Consider the following 16,502-nt stretch of genomic DNA (forward strand, 5'->3'; position numbering starts at 1 on the left):
TTCTGAGCATTAGCAGAAAGAATGACCCAGTCACCACTTAGTCTCATCCTGGTTATTGAGAACGGATGAATATTCTACCTTAGCCTAGAACAGGAGCCACGCCAATTTACAATCATTATATGTTAACCTCTTTATTCAAGCACCAAAGATCTCAATACACAGGGAGGTTTAATTGGAGGCCGTAGAAGAGTCTCTCAGACATGCAAACATTGAAGGCTTCTTAAAAACTTTTTTATTTACAGGAGGAATAGTAGAGATCAGAAGAACAAAGAGACAACACCAGTTTAAGAAGAGTCATCATAAGGGCTCAGGGAACTCTACCAGGACGATCAGGCCATACAGACACGTGAATTATTAAACACTCCCTAAATGCTTTTGCTCCTATTGTTCTTATTGTATGTGTATGTAATATTTAGCAATAGGCTCTGACACCTGAGCCCTAGTGACTAATTACAGCCATTAGGATAGTGCTACATCTTTATTTGGCCTTCCCATCTTTCCCTTTGCATTTGCTATACTTGTGGTAGTTAAAAAAAAAAAGACTTAAAAAAACAGCTCCTTCATTTTACAGTTCACTTCACAGCTTCATATAACAAAACTCATGTTCACTGATCATTTAAACATTGCCCACGGTATAAAGTGAGTTCTAGCACGCTGCAGCTCTGAGTCTACTCTACAAATGGGGGAAAGATACAATTTCATTTCAGTGCTGGTAATGGCATCAGGACTGACATGTTGCATTTAGTCTTAACTTCAGATTCAGGCATCTCATTTAAGGTGAGGCTGTAGGACAAGTACTTCGAAGCTCAATGACATCTTGAATTGGATTCAGTATTGAAATTCAGGAGATCAAGAGAAATTGAGGCTGCACCCTTGCTGCAAGAAAAATGTAAGCTATATAAAATCTTAAGGAGCAGTGAGCTACCCAAAGCCAACAACCAAGACTAATCAAGGCCTGCTCATTCTGAATTGGAATTCTGTTCTCCAGAATACTTGCAGGTATTCCCAATTTGGTATCCATCTTGGAATGTAATAGATTCTCTGTTATTCAATCCTTTACATGACTGCTGAAAATTATAACCATCCCAAAAATAGATACTTAAGCAACATATCCCAGGATGATCACAGCTACCAGCATTTTTCCTCTCTTCTCCACTCCACGCTACTCCTGCAGCTATCCTTTTTAAAACGGGATGGTTCTCCCCAGTCCCCCTAAATCCTTAATCGTGACACAGAAAGAACTGCAATAGAAATACTATGGAGAAGTTTCTAATAACCCTTAGGATCATTCTGCTATCTTGCAGATGTTTACAAACAAAATATTTTTTCTAGTTTCTCTGGTAAATAAAATTATATTACACAGTTTCACACCACTCTTGTTACAGAAGTCACAAAATCAAATATGGAAAACATCTGGAATTGCATTTAACCTCCATGAATTACCATAAATATGCTGAAGAGTTAACAGCTAATTGGGTTATGCATTATAATATTTCATTCTTACATAGAAGAAAACAGCATTAATCACTTCATTTCTCTTGGCATCAACTGTTGTTACTTTTTCCTTCATATTGACTATTGGAACAATACCCTCTTAACTGCTCAAGACCACATGAAAGAGTGATGAGAATATATTTTTATCTCCCTCATTAGTTTGATATTGTTCTTTGCCTCAAACACTCCAATTTTTTCCCCTACATGCCTGTGCCATTCTGTCTTGCTTATCTTTAACACTGTCACCTAATTTCATACAGTTTCTTCTTGGATTTCAGATCATTAGCAGTGTACTGATTTAGCCAAAGCAGTCTGTTGCTATGTGTCAGTGCAAAAGAAGTACAAATTAGTAATTCACACTTACCTGCTCTTTAAGGAACAACTTCACTGAATTCCTTAGTCTTAGTCATGCTTTCTAAGTCATCTCCTATGGCATCTTACCTACAAGTTTTCTGAATTCTAGCTATTCTATCATACAGCTGGATGACATGATAATCTTTTAACCGCCCTTACAAGGGTTGTTATTATGAGCAAGCGGCATGTTACTATTAGCAAAGTGGTAAGATAATTACGGCAAAGTTCTCATTCTCAACAGCTTGTCCATTTTCCCAGTTACCTCATAACTGGTACCTTTTCCTGTTTGAGTTTTCCCCCAAATGAATCATTAAGACCAGCAAAGAGAACCATCCCTCTGCCTTATTACTCCAACTTGCTAGATTTTGGGGGAATTAACAGCACCTTGCAGTCACACCTTCTAACCCCAGGTAAGGTCAGAAAGTAAACCAAGAACCTGCAAACTGCTCACTTCTCTTGAAAAGAGAAAATTACATATGAAATCCACTGGCTGCTCCTTACCAGCTTTCAAAGGCTGTTAAACTCTGGCCAAGTCTGTTACGTTAGGCTTCCTGCTGCTGAGTACAAAATTATTTAAGATTTCCAACCCCAAGAAGTAGAGTTTTGCTAAGCCATTTCTGCTAGCCAGCCTTCGTGAATGCTTTTCAATAAAAAACCTTCCCAAAAGAAAAAAAAAATCTCAGTTTCTTAAAAAAGATTTCATCTACATTTCTTGCTAAGTGTTATTTCATGCTATGAAACTCTTTTGCTGACTAGTCACAATCACCTGCATTTGTTAAATCATACTAAAAATACTTCTACCTGTAATGGGAAAAGGGCTGTGGCTTCATGAACCCAACCTAGAATCACAGAGTAGTCTGGGTTGGAAGAGACCTTAAGGATCAGCTAGTTCTAGCCCCCAACCAACTTCTATTTCTCTTGTCCAACACCAATTCTAAAAACTAGTTATTTTTCTACTTGCAGCCTTTGTGGCACTGAAGAATTCAAAGACTTCAGCAACCCAGCCTTACCATCTTTGAAGGAGTCCTAACAGCATGGATACACTTGATAATGCACATTTTCAATTAATACGTATGAAGAGTCAGGTGTCCAATCATGAGTTTTTAGTGCAATTTTAGATGCCCTAAAGCATCCAAGATGTGCAGGACTGGCAGATACAGGCTTGGACATATGGAGCACAGTTTTGGAGCAGTAACTTGAGACCGTCTGGGATAACCTACACCATTTAAGAAGGTACCATGTGCCTACACATAAGCACCATCTCTGTTCCTGTAGGTTTTTCTAAAACTTGCTAGTCAGCCATGATTCAGGCAAATGAATGCTATCGCTACACATTTAATTAGCGGTATTTGTTTCACCTTAAAAAAGAAACACAGGGAGCAGCAAGAAGACAGGGACTCAAATTCACCAGGGTGTTAATGCTGCAATGGTCAGCCTAATTCACTTGGGGATTTTAAAATCAAGTATTTCTTGACACTGAATTTCTTTAATGCTGTAGCGTCCCAATCCACACGATAGCAGTGTATGAAGGTAACACAGAGTCATCATTTAAACAGATGAGGGATACAACAAAAGAGGCAGCTGCTAGAATTGAAATCATCCATGCGAAAAGCATATGCTTTACTTCTTCCATACCTCCTTCCCATGGAGACAGTCTGTCTTTTCAGTATCTTACCTATTCATTTCAAACTAAGAAAAAACATCTTTGCAAGTATCACTGCCTTTGGAAAGTATTTTATTAAAAAGAAGTCCTTTAAAAAAAATGTAAAAACAGTTCTAGGCAGAAACCAGCTTCTATTAGGTATCTAAATATTTCAATACCAGCAGCACCATCTAATGGAGAGCTCACCAATTTTTCCCCCTTCTTTAAGATGACAAACATTTTATTTTGGAGATGATAACAACTGATATTTTAACACAAAGCCTATCTAATACTCTACAAAAACAGATTAGCTACAAGAGAAGCCAAATCATTTCTCCATAAACAGTCAGACAGTCCATTTTCACAGATATGACGTAAGTACAACAGGGAGTTTGTTTAACCAGGAGATAAGATTTTAGTTCAAGTATTTAAATATGTATTTGTGGAAAAAAGCAATGCCAGTTTACAAATACCTTAATGTTTAAGCTTTCCCTCCAAAAGTCAAATAGAGATGCCAGTGCCTCTAAAGTCTAAGGAATATGGACAACCCTGGATCTTAACCATAGCAACCCAAGTGACTACCTGCACCTGCTCAAAATGAAGTTAAGCACTCCAAGACATCCTTAAGGTTGCTCTTCTGGCACAAAACATGCTACAGGAGACGGGCAGCAAATCAAGAAAAAGCATCAATAAAGCATGTAGCACAATAAATAGCAGGAACTGCCAATAGTCATCTCATTAACAACATTTTCTCATGAAAACATGACAGGAAAGTATATAGTTACATATGTAATTGACCTTCACGAACTTTCTTCCTCACATCATTTTGTCTTCCTTGTTCTTTGGATGGTTTGTTAAATCACAGCATTTCAAGGAAGGGTTCAACTACTTTGAACTTTGCCAGTTAACTCAGCACACTGACACTCTTGTTCTGGAATAACTGCCTTTTTATGTACAGCTCAAAGGACTTTCGAAGACTGTCTGCCCCAACTCACCTCAGAACAGCCGACTGGTACATTGAGAGTTTGTATTAGAAGACAAACAACTCTTAGTAAACAAGTCTGCAAAGCTACACTACACATCATACTTCAGCTACATGTGCTACAGGTTTTACATTCACAAAGAGGACAATTCTGAACTCCCTTCCTCACTTATTTTAGGAAAATGTCCTCAGCAAAGATACACAGAATGTAGTAGGCGGATATTTGTTTGCTTGTCCTAACATTTTTTTTTAAAAAAAAGCACACACAAAACAAACTGCCAAGAGAGTAAATCCCCCAAAACTCCCTCAAAAAGTTACTGGCTGGAGTACTGAAAGTTACATATCTAAATAATCCTTTCCAAAATGAAAGTGAAGCTTTCAGGAATTTGCAAGAAGGAAAGAGGAAGAAGGGGAATTTACGAGCCAAGGTATTGAAAAATCGCTGACAAAGTACAGCACACAAACAGCAATAAACTTGCTTTATGTTCCTGGATACTGCCAAGAGCATTCTTCTGCACATGCTCCAAGGAAGTGTGAAAATATCTCACTATAACATAGATTAAAACAAAAAAAAACCCTGCCAAACAGTAAGAGCAACACAACAGCAATGTCTGCTACTCTGACTACAACAGGAGATCCATTGCCATTTCAATCACTCACCAACACCACCAGTGAGAAGTAAGGCATATTTACTAATATGAAAAATATACCAAAGGCATATTTACTAATCTGAAATGTAGCACGCTCAGGTTTTGCAGATAGAAGAACGGTTCAACTCCTAACAGAAGACAGAGAAGATACTGACACTCAAAATCAGCATTAGGTATTATGAACTTCAAAGTAAGTTAGGTCAAATCCCTTTTTTTTCCCCAAAAAAAGTTGAGTTCTGGAAGGCAACGGGAATACTACTGCATGAGACTGTCTCAAAACCGCTAGATACACACATACGCGTATCAACAGCATTCACTTAAGTATGCAACCTCCTTCCACTTAAACTAATGACAACGTTTTGAGAATATGTAGCTTTACAACCACATGCACTTTACCTTTGGCACCTGTTGAACGTAGAACTGGTACCTTTGTCACATGCAGCTACAACAGTCAGACCTAAAACGTTCCCAGGTAAAAGCACAATGCTCCTCTCTCAAAAGGAACAGAAAAGGGGACAGTGAAAAGGATGGAAAGAGAGCATTTGTAGATCTAAGGACGTATATACTTCAAACAATAGGAGGGTACATTGTAGATCCATCTTTAGTGGCATGGAAGAGCTTGTTAATTCACCTTGTGTTGGGGGAAATGAAAGAAACAGGTAGTTACAGAGAGGTCAAAGAAAAGCTGATTTACAGATAAAGATTATTAGCCAGAAGTATGAAAATAAGCACAAACCTGGAAGCAAGTATTTCAAGAGTAAAGTGATGCAAATGGGAAGAAAAGTGAACGGGAAAATGAGGTCAGTCATTTTGGTCAAGTAAAAGGATGAGACCACCTTGGAATAAAAGTCATCCCTTCACAACTTAAACTTACAGGAGATATGGAACAACTGAAAGCAGTTCAAAGTAAGCCACTTCTAAGAATCAGAAGAACCAACTTAAGAAAGTAAGAGCGTTTACACTGTTTGGCCAAACAAGATGGAACAGAAACACAGTGGCAAGAGTATTTCATTGGTAGCTGAAGAGCATAAAATGCAGAAAGACGAGTGACTTAGGATGGTTTAAAGGAGTTTAAAACAAGCGGAAGATGAATTTTAAGGCAGTACTTCCTAAGCAAAAAAAAAATCAAGATAGATACAATTCCTTAAAGCTGCAAGTCATTAAATAAATGGTCAGAAGACATCACTCAAGGAAACTTACTCTTGGAAGGTTCTTCTCTGTAGAAAGGCAGAGATAGGCGATAGGTATAAACTGATAGAGTACAAAACGCATCCATAATAGAAACCTCTAACAATTGTTCTAATATCTCTCACAAGTACATGGATGAGCTTACAGAATGAATTTTATTCACATTGCCAAAATTTGGTTCATGAGCTGGGCTTTGCCGTTAAAAAGTTATTTTAGGCACTTCTATTGTGCGAGTAAGCTGGTTCCATAGAATAAGGAAAGACTATGACTATTCTAGAGCATCCAAGGCAGAAAGCTGGGAACACGTAAGAGCACCAGAACAGGTACCACTTTGAGAAATTATGTCATGGACACTCAGGTTCATGGAGCCCTGCATGTTTGCTGTACGCAACAGTGCAAGAGCCGTGAAGCAAGTACTGCTTCCTGTCCCATAATGCTGACGGTGCAGAAAGGCACAGCACTGTGGAGAAGACAAAACAGGATGCCTCTACACAACTGTTGCAATTCATGTCATTTATCAATGGATAAAGCTCATACTGCCCTGCTGTGCCTCAGCACCTCATCATCTTTGATGTCCTCAGAGGGCAGGAAAGCACCACTATTTCCATTTTACAGAGCAGGAAAAGCCGAGACCATGGGGCCAGCAGACAGACATAAGCCACAAGCTGTATGACAAGTATTCTCAGAAGTCCCAGCCAGCTCTCACCTAACCCTAGAGGCACCTAAGTACCAGTACTCTCACCCCCCACAGCACCTTGAAGGCATCTTCTGTGCTACAAGAACAGTCTGTCTTGACAAGGCTGGTCACCTCAGCAAGCACCTCAGTATCAGGTTCAAACACACCAGAAGATAAGAAACAAGACATCAGTGGAGAGAAGCATCAGCAGACTGCATGCCTTTCCTCATCTCGGTAATCGTCCTAACCACCCTTCTGAGCCATCGCGCTTCCTCTTGCTCCGTTTCACAGGCACAGCGAGTTTTGATTATTCCTGGCATAGCAGAAGAGTTTCAAGAGAAGGAAGTGACACTATGCTTTACTGGCCTGTGAGCTGATTATGAGAATACTCCCCAGGGAAGTAGAAAAGTTGGATTGGAATCCCCCTTCTGCCCCGGGGACGTGAGCATGATGTCACACCGCTCAGCACCACAACATCAAAGGCCCTCGGCGCTTTGGCCTTCCAATGACTTACATTACATACATCTACAGGAACAAAACAACAGACTCCAGGTCTCCCAGATCTTACACTGGTATCGACAACAGGCCAGCTTCTTGTTCTCAAGAGATGTCAGAGCTCGTGGGAACAGAGTGGCAGCCAGGAAGGCACTGCTTCTTCTAAAAGCAGCATCTGCAACGTGCTTTTCAAGACCAACCAAATCAAAATAATTCATTTTGCTAGACACCCAAGAACTGAAGACTCGTGGCATTCCAAGCTTGTCTTGAATGGGCGTATCTTACTTGATTTACCAAAGGATCTTTTTTGTTTTAATGCAGAAATCAAGTCAGACAAGTTCAATATTACTCCAAACGTTAAACTTCTGCAATCACGAGCCTCCATGCAGCCATCATTAGAGCATGTAAAAGAGAAGTTTCATGACTTCTTTCACTAAAGGTTTGGTCTGGAGCACTTGCTATGCATACTGTATGTGAAAGGGTATATTCACTTCAGAGCACTTACACTTAGAGAATTATCAGTGATTTTATCGTGGTAAATAACCTAGAGAACGTTTCCTCTACACATCAGGTAAACCTATTTTGTAAGTGAGCATTTTATGACAGTATATGAAGTAATACTGGAACTATAAAATGCTTCAACCTAAAGAATTTCTGCTATGGCCAACGCAGTTCCAATGCTTGCAGTTTGCAATAGTCAATCATGATGTCAGAGTACACAACGACCCAGTCTGAAGTACAAGGAGGGAGCCAGGGATGGAGGCCATCCCACACGTCCAACAGGGAACTTCTGCACCCATGAGCACCGTGAGCCTTCCCTTCCCATGCTGCCCTTTACCAGATGGACTGCAGGATTCTACTAAAAATCACACTTACATGTGCAGAGTAAATCAGCATGGAAGAACAACAGCATGGAAATCAAAGGCTTAACATTTTGGGGGTGTGGAGAGGATTAGTGACCTACAGTTGTTGTATGTAATTTTAGAGACACTTGCCCTGTTAACCTAGTTACAAAGCCAACAGTCAGAAGCAATTGAAGTCATAGGGGCAACAATGTTTTGCTGTCAGTGCTGAAGTAGAAAAAAAATCCAGGAAGAAAAGAAAAAAAATTCTCAGACCCCACTACGTAGGATGTATATATATCACAATTTCCAATATCAAATCATCTTTTGCCTCATTTTCTTCTTATGCTCTCGGATCTTTCTACCGACGTTTTCCTTGCTGATTTTCTAGGGGTGGAGGGAGTAGTCTTTATTTTCTCTTCTCTCCCATTAGCACAGACCAAGAGAGCACCTCTTCCTAATCTGCAGGCACCTAATCATCTTCCCTTGCAAGCTGCCACCCCTTTCCTCTGAATTCTCTAGTCCTTTCTTTTTCTTTGTCTGAAACAAACGAACAAAAGAAAAAAACTTAAAGACATAACAATTAAATGTTTTGTTATTTGTCAAAACAAACATATACTGACTTCAATCTATTTGCTTATGATGGCAGGGGCTTCCAGCAGGCAGACCAGCTCTATTTTCTTTGCCAGCCCTTTGCTGCTGTGGTTTCTATGTCACTACTTCATCACTGCAGGTTTAAAAGTGTAAGATAAAACCCTGCAAAGCTACAGCTCTCTTTCTTGTGCTACAATCACACCTTTATATCGTTGCACAAACCCACACAACCCTCCCTCCCTTAGCTTCTCTACCCCATACCACATCTTGAAATCTCCAATTTCACCCTCTGCCACCACTTTTGGCATTCCTGAGCCACAGGCCAAAAATGCCAGGAGGTTTTAAATACAAGCATCATATGCAGAAAGTACCCACCCACAAGAATCAAAAAAAAAATAAAAAGCCTTGGCAATTCTTTAAAGGAACGGTGCACAAGAACACAGACATCTGAAACCAACATGTAATGAGCAGTCTTCAGACATCATAGGATTCAGCACCTCCAATTAAGAAACACTATTATGCTAAAGAACATGAAATCCAGTTATTGCATCATCTTGGATATCTGAGATCAAAACGTGTTATTCTTGCAATATCTATACATACAGAGCCAATTTAGGATATTGGATTAGATTTAAGTCATGCCTATTTTTAAACTGCCTTACTTTTCATCTGCAGAACTGTGATTGTCTACTTACCAATGTATTTACATACCGGTGGTTTAACAACAAAAGTTAAAAATTAGGACTGCTGACTTTTCTTGTTTTCGGTATTGCCATAGCTACTAACAGCATTGGAAAACACGTTCCCCTTCCATCACTTAAACTTTTCATTATGAACAAGAGCAATGCAAAGATCTGAAATGCAGCAGGCTGTTGAAATCATTTAGAAACAAACCGTATTAGCATGGACTGGTAAGACCTCATTAAGAATTTTCTGTTACTGATGTTAACTGCTGCCATCTTACAGTTTTCTCAGATACCAACAGTAAATATGCTTACATGACGCTCAAATTCTCTGAATCCATACTAGAACTGCTTCTCAAAACTGGGATCATCACAGCTAACTGCAGGAGGACTTCAGGCAAGCCTAAGGACTCAGTCATTTAGTACCCTCTTTCCATTACAATTAATTTGCTTCGATACTGAATGCACTGTACCTTTCTGCATCCTCGATCCAGCTGCTAGTGGAAGCGTTGAATCAAGTCAATTTTCAGTAAAACACCTACCATTTTCACGCTGTACCAAAGCAACTTTTATAACCTCATAGCACTGTCTGCTTGTGATGCCCCAACTCATGATACATCAATGTTTCCGCTACCAAGCCCTATTACAAGGGGTTTCCCAGTCCAGCCATAAAAAACCGATTCAGTCCAAATATTCAAATATTTCTTGTCTTAAAAAGAAAATCCTCTCCCTAAGCTAAATAAACAACATGTACATCCACGTTACTCATACACTTCAGCATGTAGAGATTGCCTTTTATAGGCACTTTTAGCCAAATAGCTCATTTTAAAGGACAACATACATGATGTTATCATCTCTTTAGTCCTAACTCTAATGCTCAATGTATCCTTTAAATCCAGGCTTCTACGCGAGTCAGTAGCTATTTTAAACACTGACTTTTACTATTTCCTATTGAACTATTTCATTCGTCTGAGCTACATACGGTTAACACGCCTTGACATCACACGCTAAGCTCCCTTTCGGTCTATGAATGCGAGTTCAGAGTAGTACACAACAACCCTACACGAATCCTACGGGACAGGCATACAGTGAGGAATACACAGTTCCATCAAAGAGATAAAAACACTGGGATCATGATACACAAGACTCTGTTAGATCTCAACGAGGTAGAGAAGGCAGGCACCCAAGCAGACTGCAAATTTCACATTGTATCACTGGAACTTCCCACATTTTACTACTACAGAAACAGAAAACGACAGAAAGAGGTTCTAGTGCGCGGTGAAGATCCACCTAGAGGTGCACGTACAGCCTTTCATGTCACACACAAGCTCAGACTGGCAGCAGGCGAGATTACGCCGCTCAGCATTAATACGGTTTCACTCGTTCCTCCGCATGTAATTCGGATCTCAGACACTTCGGATACAAATAAATCAAGACGTAAATGCCTTACCTTCCTATTTTACAAGCCGCTGCAGTTCTCAGATTATGAGTCAGTCATAGGTTCATCTGCAGAGGAATGACTCAGTATAAACTTTTAAACACTCGTTGTTTTTTTTTCCTAACCCGCACCGCCGTCATTAATTTAAACGGGCGAAAACGCGATGCTGCGAAAACAGCGCACGAAAATGAATGGCGTTAAAAATAAATAAATAAATAAGAAAAAAAAAACAACAACAACACACAAAGCCCCTCTCCCGGCTCCAACCAGCCGGCCGGGCTGCAGACGGGGATTAAAAAAAATAAGATAAAATAAAGCCAAGTCCAAGTCCGGGGGCAGCTCGGTGGCACGGCCACGGGTTTCCACCCCCCCCCCCCCCCCCGCCCCGGAGCTCGCCCGGCGAGCCAAAGCGGGCCGGGGCGAGCCAAAGGGAGCCAAAAGGAGCCGAGCCGAGCCAGGCAGCCCGGGGAAGGCGCTGAGGTGCCGGGGGCCCCCCGGAGCAGCCCTGCTCGGCGGCTGCGGGCAGGCAGCGCCTCTTTAAAGGCCGCCGGCCCGCCCCCAGCGCCGCACACGGAGGGAGCCAAGAGCGCAGCGAGGCTCCCGCATTCAAACGCCGCAAGGCAGCGGGGAGAGGGAGCGGGGGTGGGAAGGGAAGGGGGGGGGGGGGGCGCGGGGGGCGAAAATAAGTAAGAAAACGGGGCACCTGCAAAATACCGAGCGCCTCCGGGCAGGCAGAGTCCGCGCTGGTCCGTCCCCGGCCGCTGCCGCCGCCGAGGTCCCGGCACCGGGCGCCGCCTGCCAGCAGATGCCCCGTATCAGCGCCGTGCCCCCCCTCCGCCCCGCGTGTCCCCCCCCACCTCCCCACAACGGCTCCGGGGAGCCCCGAGCAGCCCGGCCGGAGCCCGGAGCAGCAGCAGCAGCGGCGGAGCTCCAACCGCCCCGGGGCGCGCCGAGCCCCGCGGCCGCCCCTACCTGCGAGCGGGCACGGCGGCGGCTGGAGCCCGGCGAAAGGCGCCCGCCAAGCCCGGCGGAAAGTCCCGGCCGCCCTGCGCCGTCTCCCCCCCGCCCCGCACTTCCTCTCCCGCCCGCTCAGGCTGGAAATCCCCGGCGAAGCCCGCTGCGCGCCCGGCTCCTCCCCGCACACACAGGGGCGGGCCCGGCTCAACGCGCAGGCGGCAGCCGGGGGCTGGGCTTTGCCCTGCCCGCCTGCACCTGATGCCGCTGTGCCCCCCCCCCTCCTCCGTTGTCGTCCCCCCCCCCAGCACCACACCGCACCGCAGCACGCCGGGCTGAGGGGTTGGGGGTCCCGGGGGCTCGCCCTGAAGGGTTTGGGGCTGAGGGAGGGGGGGGACCGTGAGGGGACGCGGAGGAGAGGAGCCGGCGCAAAGAGTCGCTGTGGAAGGCGGTCGGCTTTATTTAAAAAACGCCACTGGGGGGGGGGGGGGTAAGGGGAGGGTAAAAAATAAAAAAAAAAAAACAAAAAAACACACACACACACAAGAGAGGGGAGAGGGGGGAGGGGAGGGGGAGGGGAAGGGGAGAAGAGTCTGGAAAAGCTGGGGAAGGAGCCGGGGGCAGGGCGGCTCGACCACCCCCCTCAGGAGGGCTCCCCTCAGAGGGGCTGAGGGGAGATGCTGCCATCCCCTGCGGGCTGCCGGCCTCGATAGGCGGCCGCACCGCGCTGTGTCGCGTCATGTCGCGATGTGGGCAGGTGCCTGCTGTGAGGAGGGGGAGCGGGCAGAGGGGCGGCCGCCGTGAGGAGCCGTGCGGGGCTGGGGGGCTCAGGGACGGAGCGGGGCCGCGGAGAACCGGGCGGTGTGGGGCTGGTTTCGCCGGGGTGAGGCCAGCGTCCCTTTCGGACGTTGTTTATCGAGGGAGGATCGGCCGGGTGCGGGATCCGGAGCGGGCAGGCTCCGCCACCGGCAGCATCCCCCTGCCCGCGTCCCCCGGAGCCGTCCCCGCCGACCCGCTGCCATCCGCATCCCCCGCAGCGGTGCAACGCCCACGCCAACCTGCCCGGCGAACCACACGTCTCCAGCTCCGGCTGTGTCCTCACCAGACCCTAAACAACGAAGCTCGGCTAATTCCCTCCTTGCGTGCCGCTTCCCTCCTCGTCCCACTTGTCCGCTTTCTCTCCCCCCTCCTCGCTCCCTCCCTCCTCTTGCTGCTGTCCCCAGTAAGGGGCTGGCGTTGCTGTCAAGACAGCTGCGCCTGCTGAAACGCTGCCGTGAACCTGTGAGCAGAAAGACAAGCTAAGACCGAGGTCTTAAATGTTCCCGTCACTTGCTCGAGATTGCCTAGCTCTGGGAAGGCTGCTAGGACCGAGCCTGGATTTCTCCAGCAGCGGGGCTGCAAATAAGTTTCTATGAGAGACAAACCTGCAATTTCCTTCCTTGCCACTCTTTTTGCTGTTGTATGTGTGTCCTCTTGTTTTGCCCTGGAAAAAGAAAGGAAAAAACATAACAGGATTCCAGTGCCGGTAGCTCCAGCAGCTGTACTAACGTGTTCTTCCTAAAAAAGAGACTGAAAACAAAGCCTTACACCATCTAAGAGATGTCAAACAGAGGCTTTCCATATTTAAAAATGTCAGTAGCTGAAGGGAGGAAGCATTGATCTGATGAAATATCTCCCATTCCAAGTGCTTGGTTGCTTTTTTTCTTTTTCCTTATCACGATTACAATATTCCAAAGATTTCGAACGCGATTATTACAGTGATGTATGTCCCCTGTGCCTGGCCCATAAGGGGTCTGGGATTTCATGGCATACACAACATTCTCAGTCAAAGCAGCGCCTGTCAACGCTGCTGCGGCACGCTGCACGTCCCTGCCACACAGCGCTGCTGGCAGCAGTGCTCGGAATACAGTCCTGGAGGGGCAGCTGCTTGGAGCAACAGAAATGATGGTAAAGTGACCCTGCATTTTAGTAAAATGGTTCAAAGAAGTAAAATGAGAGGGCATTGATTCGGAAAATTGTATGTGAGAAGAATTAAAAAAAAATCCATAGAAATAATGGTGGTCATCCGTTAGAAACTTGAATAGGGACAGTTGTCTGTAAAAACTATGGGGAAAATGTGGACGAGTCGATATCATGTGATTAAGGGAAACCATAATTTCTCAGGTACAGGCTGGAAAGTATCACTGGGAAGAGGCAGGGCTTAAATATTCTGGAGAGTGATGGGAGCTAGACTTGTCAAGCAAGCAGGGGGTCCATGGACGAGGATGCTGTTTTAGGCCTCGCATTAATAAGCGACAAGGGCCTTGTAGAAGGCCGTAGCATTGAAACTGAGCAATCAAGGACTAATTCAGCTCCTGTTACACTGCAAGAGGGACAAAATGTCCACAGCTCGGGGGTGACAGAACATGGAGAAACAAAGGATGCTCATGACGGGACTGAGGAGCCCAAAGCTGAGTTTTACCCACAGATACCAAAAGAAACTGGCAAATGAAATTACAATTTCAAAAACAATTTGTTCAAGGTTAGAAGTAGTGAATGGAGGAAGACAGTGATGCTGGTGGCGTTAGGCCTGCCCGCCTGGCCTTCTTACGGGGGTGTGTCTCTGAGAAAATGACTGTGAGTTGCCAGCATGCAGAGCTGTGGAAAAGGCTTATGTGGGCCTATGATGCACCAGCTGGGGTATTTTTAGAAGAGATAGGGAAGTATTAACATAGCTTTACACAGCACTGCTGAGGACCCTCCCCTCATTTGGAAAATTATGTACAGTTCTGGTGACTTACAATCAGAAATGGTTGACTCAGGTTGCAGCAGGTGCAGAGGAGGAGCAGTGGGGTGACAGGGAATGGGGCTTCTGTGTTCTCACACCGGAGCTACAAGCATGCAAGCTTGGCTTCCTTAGCTAGCCAAATGAAGGCTGCAAAAAGGCGTGGTGATTCACTGTAAATACATTCATAGAGTAAATATCAAGGAAGGAGAACTATTTAAATTAGCGAAAGAATTATACAAGCACAAGGATGTATGGTTACGAATTGGTCGTGAGCTTGGACTCAGACCGGAAAGCTTTCTGACCGTGCCAGGAGTGAACAAACTAAGCACAAGCACCTAAAAGGTTTTAAATCAGGGCATGGTACTGTGATATGTCTGAGGGGAATTTAAAGGGGACCGAGCTGCTGACCTTTTCCATTGTACCTCTACGCTTCCCAAACTTCAGGGCTGCTTCTGGTCCTCTACCCCAGCTGCATTTGGCTTCTCAGGGTTTTCTCAACTGCCTCTGAAGCACTGGAAATTAGTCAGAGACAGGATGTAGAAAGGACACTGGTGACATGAAATCGTCAGGTGGTTTGTGGTGCATCTTGCTCATAGGCGTATAGCTGAGCTGACTGACAGATCTGGGTCACGAAGAAATCTTTTCCCTCAGGTGAGTCTGGCAGGGGACTGTTTCCCCTTTGCCCCCGCCCCTGCCGATTTCTCAGAACCTTCTGGGAAATTTACTTGGCAAATATCTTCTTGCAGGGATTCTGGTGTCACCTCCTGCCACAGTCCTCTGTGATACTGTGCGTGTGAGGTCTGGTCTTTTGCTGCAGCTCTGAAGTTTATTATCCAATACTGAGAAGTGTTTTGTGACCCTGGATGAATGGGGTTTGCAGAAAAGGCGTTCTGTGAGACGTCCTAAACAAAACCTCCACTGCGTTGTTGCTCACCATTGTAGGGAGAGATCATTTCCAGTCCTATCTTTCTGAAAGCAGCATCAACAGATTATTTGTAATGCTGGAGGTGAACCCGGGAGAAGGATAGGGAGAGGACAGCAAACCATTGTTTCTCGTGTGAAGCGGTTTCCTGCAATTAACAGTCATTCAGCTGAACTATTGTAACTGGTGATGATACAGTACATCCTTATTAGCCCTGCTGTTTCAGGTGCATTTTGGCACTGCTTCTGTACATAATGCTACCTCTAATGTTGTGAGTCGTGTGCATTGTGCCTGCCCTCTCCACAGTTTCTGCAGCGTGTTTTCAGAAGGTGGTTATGTCGCGTTCCTAATTGATACCTATTGTGCATTTGAGCAGGACTTAGCACAAAACAGCTTCTGCATCTGGCACTGGGGAAGCTTCTTGACTTGCAGCTTCCTCATCTTACGCTATGGATTGGGGGTGCTAATTAACAGAACAATAAAATCATTAAATTTATATTCCATTGTATTGCTGAAGAGAACATGTATCATGGGAATACACATTCATTTATTGCATCCTATATATGAGATAAAGATTCCCCTGAGTTTATTTCAACTGCTGCTAAGCAGGATAGTCTAATGCGATAGCCCTCTTGCTTAAGGAAAAAAAGATTTCCCCTGCCCAAGCAGTGATTTGTACTTTAAATTCCTAGAAAGTGATGGCTTTTTAAATGACAAGCATTTGAGGTGAAACATTCCCTAAGTCTTCCAGAAGTTTAGGAGTATGCTATGTGACATTTTTCCTTTCTTTCAAACTAATTGTAATTCTCACGTCAGCTTAT

At 44.5% G+C, this 16,502-nt stretch overlaps 1 protein-coding gene across 16 annotated transcripts in view; it reads right to left on the reverse strand.

Annotated features, from left to right (window-relative positions):
• Window positions 1-13,310, reverse strand: part of TRAF3 (TNF receptor associated factor 3) — a 70,997-nt gene extending 57,687 nt beyond the window's left edge. For 5 of the 16 annotated variants that reach the window (XM_040557264.1, XM_040557270.1, XM_040557271.1 and 2 more), the window contains exons 1-3: window positions 12,011-12,384; window positions 11,742-11,833; window positions 11,051-11,106 (exon numbers count right to left, since the gene is read on the reverse strand). The gene's annotated coding sequence lies outside the window, so the exon portion shown is untranslated. The other 11 variants (XM_040557263.1, XM_040557279.1, XM_040557260.1 and 8 more) reach the window with 7 other exon arrangements.
• Window positions 13,311-16,502: the final 3,192 nt, after the last annotated feature.

The sequence above is a fragment of the Cygnus olor genome, chromosome 5 (assembly GCF_009769625.2).
Source record: "Cygnus olor isolate bCygOlo1 chromosome 5, bCygOlo1.pri.v2, whole genome shotgun sequence".
NCBI classification, from domain to species: Eukaryota; Metazoa; Chordata; class Aves; order Anseriformes; family Anatidae; genus Cygnus; species Cygnus olor.